This window comes from Chamaea fasciata, unplaced genomic scaffold (genome assembly GCF_029207755.1).
Source record: "Chamaea fasciata isolate MVZ Bird 193981 ecotype frontalis unplaced genomic scaffold, bChaFas1.0.hap1 SCAF_1, whole genome shotgun sequence".
NCBI classification, from domain to species: Eukaryota; Metazoa; Chordata; class Aves; order Passeriformes; family Sylviidae; genus Chamaea; species Chamaea fasciata.
The window spans coordinates 26,765,407-26,773,594 of record NW_027094086.1 but is presented as its reverse complement, the minus strand read 5'-3'; positions in this window follow the sequence as shown (position 1 = coordinate 26,773,594).

Below are 8,188 nucleotides of genomic sequence, written 5' to 3'. Positions count from 1 at the left end.
TGCCTTAGCCTTTTACCATTTTATCTTTCCGCTAGCAACTACACTTTCTCCCCCAAATTAACAAGGTCATCAACAATTAAAGAAGAAAAGAACTAGCCAGTCACTTGCAAAATGGGGAAATGTGAAAGCAGAATGCCACACTACTAAATTTTTTGGAATAGTTGGGACATTAATATCATGAAACATCATTTTTCTGGCAAAACTTGTAGACACCAAGTTTATGTTGCTCTCTATTTTTTTTAAGAAAACTATTTTTGGCACAACTTCTTTCTGTGGGGTTGTTGCTATGGTAAAGGGCCCTTTGAAGACAATAGTTCCAAAACTTTACTTCAGTACCAAGCCCTAAAAATAGTGTTCTTTTAAGGGAAAAAAAATATTTTCTAATGCAAACTTTCAAAGTATCAGCAAATTAAAAAATTAGGTCTTCTTTTTACAGAAGAATGATATTTATAAAGATATGTCTAACACTAAACCTGTATAATATGGGAGAATTTATCCCAGATGTGCCCCAAAAGAGAAACCTTTTGCCCCCTCAGTTTACTGTGTATTCAATGCACCAAATTTTATTGGGTTGGGGTCTTTTTGTAGTAGCACGTTTTGGAATTTCAGTTCTCTGTTACTGTAATGTCCCTTAGTGAAAGTGAAACTAAACAATAATCCCAAACTTTACTTATAACAAACTGATGAAGAAAAGGTATGACAGAAGAATTGGTGAAGTTTTATTGTAAGTGCATGGGAGAAAACTGATATTTGTAGACCCTTTTAGTGTTCATCTTTAAACACTATTATAATACCACATTTATGTATAATTGTGCTTTTAAAAATTATCATAATTTATGTTCTTCCAAGAAAAACAACATTTTCCTAAAAACCTGAAAGAAAGCAATCATGTCAATCAGTAAAATTTTGTCAGTCGTTAGAAAAGAAAAATGCAAAACAGAGGTTTCTTAGTAAATAAAAATAAAATCATTGCCAAAAATGTGTTCCATTTTTTCAGGGGAGGATTCATAAACTGTTTGAAGGTAGAAGGTAAAAGATTTGGAGTCTCATGATCTCAACCAGAAAATGAGTGCCTGTTTCCTAGCAGTTTTTAGTGCAAGAGGATTGGCATGCCTCTAAGAATGTGCTTTATCCAATTTAAAGTGATCTTCAAACTTGGAATATTTTCAGTGGCATTTAAACAAGAATAAAAAGCTTGTAATCTTAGTGCTATGCCAGTTGTTACTGTGTTGTCTGAAGGCAAAGGTAAAAATGGCAAAAATTATTTGAGTTGTAGCAGACAAAATATATGTTCAAGTGCTTTAGGTTCTGAGATGGACAATATACAATCAATTTTTTTAGATATCAGAGTACTACCAGTTTATTATGTCTTAATAGCTAGAAGAGAAAAGACACCTTTTTTTTTCAGTAAGAATGAATTATGGAGCCTGAAGGAGAAAAGTAAAATATCCTATGTCCTGTGAAGCAAAGTTAACCTGAAAAGATTTCTAGAGAGAAATTGGAATAACAAACTTATTTTCAGGAATCTCAGAGCACAAATGGGGTGCAAACCTCATCAATTTATCTTGAGTACCATAGCTCTTCATTCCATAGGCAGCTCAAGTCTGGACAGTTCTCTGATAGTGAAATTTAGTTGTAGTAAAACCCTAAGATATCCATTTACTCTGTTAAAGCTTTTTATAATAATTGAAGAGGCACAGAGCCTAGGTACAGGGAATGCTTAAGATTTAAACCTTCCTTAAAATCTAATAAACTGTGCGGTGAAAATGCTTCACAGTCCTTGGGTTAGAGATTAAAGCTACATATCCTTCTTTTGGATATAGCATTTTCACCCCTTATTCAGAAATAACACTTGACAACAGAAATGCATATATGCACTTTCAGATGCCATTAACTTTCAAAAGATATGAATCAAAAAGCTTAGCAGAAATCAAATGGCACTGCACAAGTCCTTTTTGGAGCCCATGGTATCACTCAGATTTCATTGCCTGTCTGGTTGCTTCTTGCTGAACTCCTCTGTAGTCCCTCCCAAGGTTCTAAAGGCTAACAGTATGGTCTGAAGCTTTTGCAGTTCATCTGTCTTAAGGTTCTAGACATTATTTCAAGTTCCTTTCAAAATGTATACTGTGCTGCTTTATTTTTGAAAAGTAGTTTCATAAAAAGGTAACTTGATCCTAAAAAATGAAGTACCTCAGACTCTGAATTCAGATTCAAATTGAGTCAAAGCCTTTCTGAAAGCTCTAAAGAGACTGACTCACAAATTATTCCCCAACACATATATACTTCTCTGCCTTTCCCAGCTTATTCCCTTTTGATGACATTCAAAAGGAAAGAAAATCTATTATTGCAGAATATCAATCTAATGGTAGAAATGTTGAAAATACTAACAGTTTCCTCCTGTGACATTTGCCACCAGACTAACAGTGTAAAAGGACTGTGAATAAGAGAATATAGACTACATTACTCTCTGAAGGTCACTCTTAAGACAGACTACGTAGAATATTCATTTGTTTTATTAATGCTTCATTTCTCTTGCTGATGATAGCATGCAAGCTACATGTCCTACATCTGAAAAGAGATTTGCAACATCCTTAGTGTTAAGAGACACACCTCAGTTTGAATAAATATAGTATTTTCAGTTTCCATCAATTTTAATTTACTTGAAGCTTGTTCAGTTGCTACTGAAAACTGAATAACACACACAAGTAAAAAATGCAGAATAATACAGGGCTATGGCACATATTGCACAATCCAGTGAGCAAAAGAATAATAAGGAAATAATAAATATTCATTACATATATTAGATTTGGCCACTGGAATTCTTTAAGTATTTTTTGACAGAAAGAATTTAAATATGTAATTGGATTTACTGACTTGCCTGTTTTAGTTCTGGTGTCCTACTCATTTACTATCTTGCCTAGGATAATTAGAACCATCACTAAAAAATATTTAGATAGCTCTCCAGGCCAAATGTAGCAAAACTGAATAGTGTGAATAGGTGAAGTGGGAGAATTGGCAGTTTAGAAAATAAAAAATTTCTCTTTCTCAAAGATGAAAACAAATACCTTTCAGCAGAGTTATGTTCATAACTCTGGTGTTCCACTTTCAAATAACTTTTCAGTCCCCAAATAAATGAAATGTCAATCTAACATCTGCTTATCCTCATCTTTTAATAAAGTGCTAGTGGCCAAAATGCATTTAAAAGGTCAAGGAACTTTAAGTATTTGGGAAGCAGAGAAAGAGTTTTGCTGTCTCTGCTGTGCTGGAATATGCCAACAAAATCACCTCCATTCCCTCTGTGCACAACTGTACCACCCTCTTCAATTACTTAACCACACACACACACACACACACACACACACACACACACAAAAAAAAAAAAAATTTCAAGGACACATATCACTTTTTAGGTTGGGTCACAACATGTGTTCTGCCTTCATTGTTTGCTCCTGTCACTGTATTTGGAAAAGTTAATAAACAATTAAAGATCATCATGGTCTAACTGAAAAAGGAAAAGAAGAAAGGAAGAAAAGGGAGATTTATTACTTTTCTTATGTTTGTTAGCAAGTCTGTAAACTATATAATAGAAATTAAGATTCTTATTCACTCTCTTACTTACTTCCCACTCTGAAATAGAAGACAAGTAAGGCAGAAGTGAAGACAGAAACTGCATCAAGCAGAGAAAAATCCATTACTTATATTTTGTTTCCTATCACACTTCCAAAGAAATAAAAGTCATACTGATTTATTATCTTTTCACCAAATTTATTTAAAGAACATCTCTGTATCTCCTTGGTGTCTCCATTAGCAGTAAGTAATTCCAGCTGGTGAGCAGTGTACCAAGCACTGTGTTCTCTAATGTAAGAACACCCGAGGGAGACACCAAGAAAGATGCATATGTCAGATAAGCAATACTCAAAACTGGTTTATGGGCTCAGGAACAGAGAGTACCACATTTTGGAGCCTTTCAAGTATGAAATGGCTTTTTTATTTGGATCCTCATGAGTTAGTTTCTGTTTCAAAAATTATAGAAATATAATTAAAATTTTAAAAATTATTCCCTCTGAGTAGCTTTTTTAAGTGCACAGTGTTTCATTCCCAATGATTAAAAATAAAGCAAAGTCTTTAACATGCTTCACAACTTGTGTGTCATGCTGCTTAAACACAAGGTGGGTGATCCCCAAAGATCAGGGAATGGAGTGGAAAGGCAGAGGGAAGGCTAGAAGCAAGCAGCTATCACTGACTTTCAAATGGGAGTTGGAAACTAATTGTACCTCTGTATGTCTTTTTGACTACAATTCACTACTATATCATATGCTGTCTCATATTATATGCATTCCAATTCAACTTTCTTAAAAAGCAGAGAAACCTGGGACAACAACGTATCTTGAACTTCTAAAATGGAAAATGTAGAAAGACAGAAACTTAATGAAAATAGAATTGAAATTATGGTGTAAAAAGACAAAATATTCATATACAGAATTATGACTGCTAAAAATAGAAGTAAATAGATTTCAGAAATAAAATTATACAAATTATTTTGCTTTCAAAATAGAACAAAGCAAAATTGTTCATTAGAAAAATAAAACTAAAAGATGAGTATAAAGATAACTTTAAAAACAAATAGTTGCTAAGTGGACAAAATAAACATACTGTTTTCTTGATATCTATATATATCAAGATAAAAAATGGTAGTATCTTGTTTCAATTTTTGGGTTTTTTTTCTTTCATTTCTTTTTCAGAAACAACTGGGCCAGGATCTTGCCCCCAGGCAGAGAAGCTGGACATGCTCTGGTAGGCTGCAGTTTGGATCAAGAGTGCAGCTTCTCCACACAGTCCCTGCTCTCAGTGGACACGGTGGCTTTGTACAGCTCATGGCCTTCTGGTACAGCTCAGTAGCTCGACTCTTCCCTGCATCCACCTCTCTGCTCTTCCAGTCAAGCTGTTGTGGTACTGTTTTCCAGAACTTCTGGGCAGTACTTTTCCCCATGGAGTTCATATTGTCGTTGTTACAGCCTTTAACTCTTAAATCCAAATATTATTCCTACATCTGGCTCTCAGGTCACTCACATAAGGATCACTCCTTCTTTCTCCTCTTTTTTGCATTTGAATTGTATCTTTTGCATTAGGGTTTACATTTTTTTTACTTTACCCAATAAAATGCATACAAAATTTTTAAAATCCTATCATCATGTAACTGTTCCTAATAAAATGTGGTCTAATAAGTGTGGACAACAGTATAAACAGCCCCTCTCCTCCCCCAAAAAAACAACCTCCCCTCCCCAAAATCTAAACAAAACTAAAACAAGCAAGCAAAAAAAAAAAAAACCAAAAGAAAACAAACGGACAAAAACCCCAAAATACCTCCCCCCACCGCTTAAAAAAAAAATAATCAAACAGCTAATAGGGACTTTGAATCAGTTCTAACAAAAACTCTGTAGTTACCATGGCCACAGAATTATTGGTTGACCCTGCTGCACTGGAGAGTATTCCCAGGGAATGTGCTCACCTTAGGAGCCTTCTACCACTTTCTTTCCTAGACATAAACTTAGGAGAGTTATCTCTTTCCTCCCTCTCTCTCTCTCTGTCCCTCAGTCTCCTTTTATTCAATTGATCCCCAGAAGTAACTTTCTCTGTTTGAATCTATGTGTAAAATCAGCTATGCACCCCATGGAGGAATCTTCACAAACTTGAATGTTTTTCACCATCCTTTTTTCCAGGCTGAGTGCAATCTTGGAGTGCATGAGCTAGATTACTTTCAAAAGAAACTAATCTGGGAGGGGAGTGCACCTAATACATGCCAGCTGGTTGTTCAGTCCATGGCACTACATTAGAATTAGACCTATAAATATATATATTTATTTACAAAAAACAAGGATGCTGAAAAATGGGTAGTGGAGTAGCAGGGCCTCAGCAACACTTGCATCACTACACAGATTGGTCTGCACTCCTTGCCGGTCCAGACATAACTATTGAATCTAATTGCCAACTATAAAATGAAGGAAGGGTTCAAGGAAGGCAAGGACACATGAAGCCTGGAGCTGAGGTTTCCAACTGAGTCATTCTTTACAAAAGAGGGGACTGAGGAATTGTCTCCAACAGTGGTTTACCATTGTAAGAGGATTTAGAAAAAGCTGAATAGTGACAAACTGCCAGGAGCAGATGGTATTCACTCAAGAGCTCTAAAAGAACTCAGATGTGAAATTGCTGCAGTGTACAGCTTATCATTTAAGTCATTCTCCACACCAAGAGTCAGCAAATGTGACACAATATGATAAAAAATCTCAGATATCAAAGAAAGATAGCCCAGAAAGGCTAACCTTCACACCAGGCAGATAAATGTCTAAAGAATAAAATTAGGACATATGTGCATAAACAAAGTATTCTGGGAAATATTTCCCTAAGAAAAGAATAATCTTGCCTCATATATTTTTACTCTGAGAATAGGTGTGTGAAGATGTTATGATCTATGAAATGTACTTGGGTTTCCAAGAACTTTCAAAAATTTGTTTCACTAAAAGCTCATAAGAAGCTAAACCATGGTGAGGTAAGAATAGAGTCCTTTTGAATTCATGGTACTGAGGAAAAAAGGAAAATTGTGGTTTGAAATTAGACCCATGGAAGGTGTGCCCAAAGGGACACACACAGTCTGTGGCACTTAACAAATGAGTGAGTGATCTTTGAAAAGGGGTCGAAAGTGAAATAACAAAGTTTACTGAGCATGTGAATGTACTCAGACTATATTCAAATCTCTAAAGAGAGAATAATGCTGACAAAAAATAAGTCTTATAAAAAAATAAGACTTATCACAACAACACTGAATAAATTAACAACTAACTTTTAGGAAAGCGATTTTAAAAACCTCATGACCAGAAATACTCCAAAAACTGCTTACCAGAAGCATAACTGCTGATGATCAAACCTTTTCAAAACCAAGAGAGTTGTGAAAATGCTTAGAACTATGGAAATATTAGTAAAGAATCATAGATAAAATATCTTCTCTGCAATCCACAGATGGGAGCTAGGCAGTGGCTAAAACACAAATAAGGAACTAACAATTGTTAGAATAGCCACCGAAAATAAGGCAGAAAAAATTACAGTACCACTCTACAAAGGCACAGTTTATCCACATACTGAATGCAGTGAACTGTTTTATCAGGAATACAAAAAAAGATAAAGCAGCAAATATAGCGTAAAGGAGACAAAGCAAACAGAGGTATGAATAGAGGTCTGACTTGTATTTAGCAGGCTAGATATTTTATTTGGGCAAATATTAATGTATACACAAAAGAAAGCACTATTAGAGTGTATTCATTGGAGATCACCTACTATTACTTGTTATTTCAGTGCTCCCCTGGGCCCCAGGGCTCAGAGCAGCATTCGTGCCCTGGCCCACACATTCCTTGTCTGCATCACACCAGTGGTTTCAGGATGGCCACCAGCCGGGACATGTCCCAAGGAGGCCATGCCAGCTTCTGTGGAAGACCCCATGCTCCTCCTGCTATGGCTGCATTGGCAGCCCTGGGGGCTCCTTCTGCTGCCCAGAGACCACAGAGCAGGGCAGCGTTTGCTGATGGTTTGAGCCATCAAATCATTCAAGATCCTGTCAGGCTGTCTTAGACACTTGGGGCGAGGGATTCCTTCCAACCTGGGCCACCTTGGTTGGAGTGGGGGCAGCACCAGGGCAGGTGGCCGGGTGTGCACGGGCCCTTTATGACACGGTGCAGCATGGTCACGGTGGGATGGAGCGGCACTGGGTGTCCTTTGTGATGTGTGGTGACACAGGTGCTGGTGGCAACGCAGCCACTCCACAGTGCTCAGTGCACACGATGGGACAGGACGCGCCAGAGCGGTGCTGTGAGGAGCCCCCGCACAGCGCACTCGTTCGTGTCTGGCCCGGAGCTTTTCTGAGGCGTTACTCCTGCAGCTGACCTCAAGGCCAGACTGCGAGATTTGGTGACTCGGAGCTTTTCTGAGGCATCTCCCATCCCGGCGGTCGGTGCGCTCGTGGCCAGACCACGGGATTTGGTGATTCAGAGCTTTTTTGAAGCATTTCCCATCCCTGCATTCAGTGCCCTCAACGCCGGACCGCGGGATCTGGTGACTCGGAGTTTTCCGAGGCATCTCCCATCCCTGCAGTCAGTGCAGTATTATTTCAGTTACTACTCTCTATTGTTTAGGTTATTTT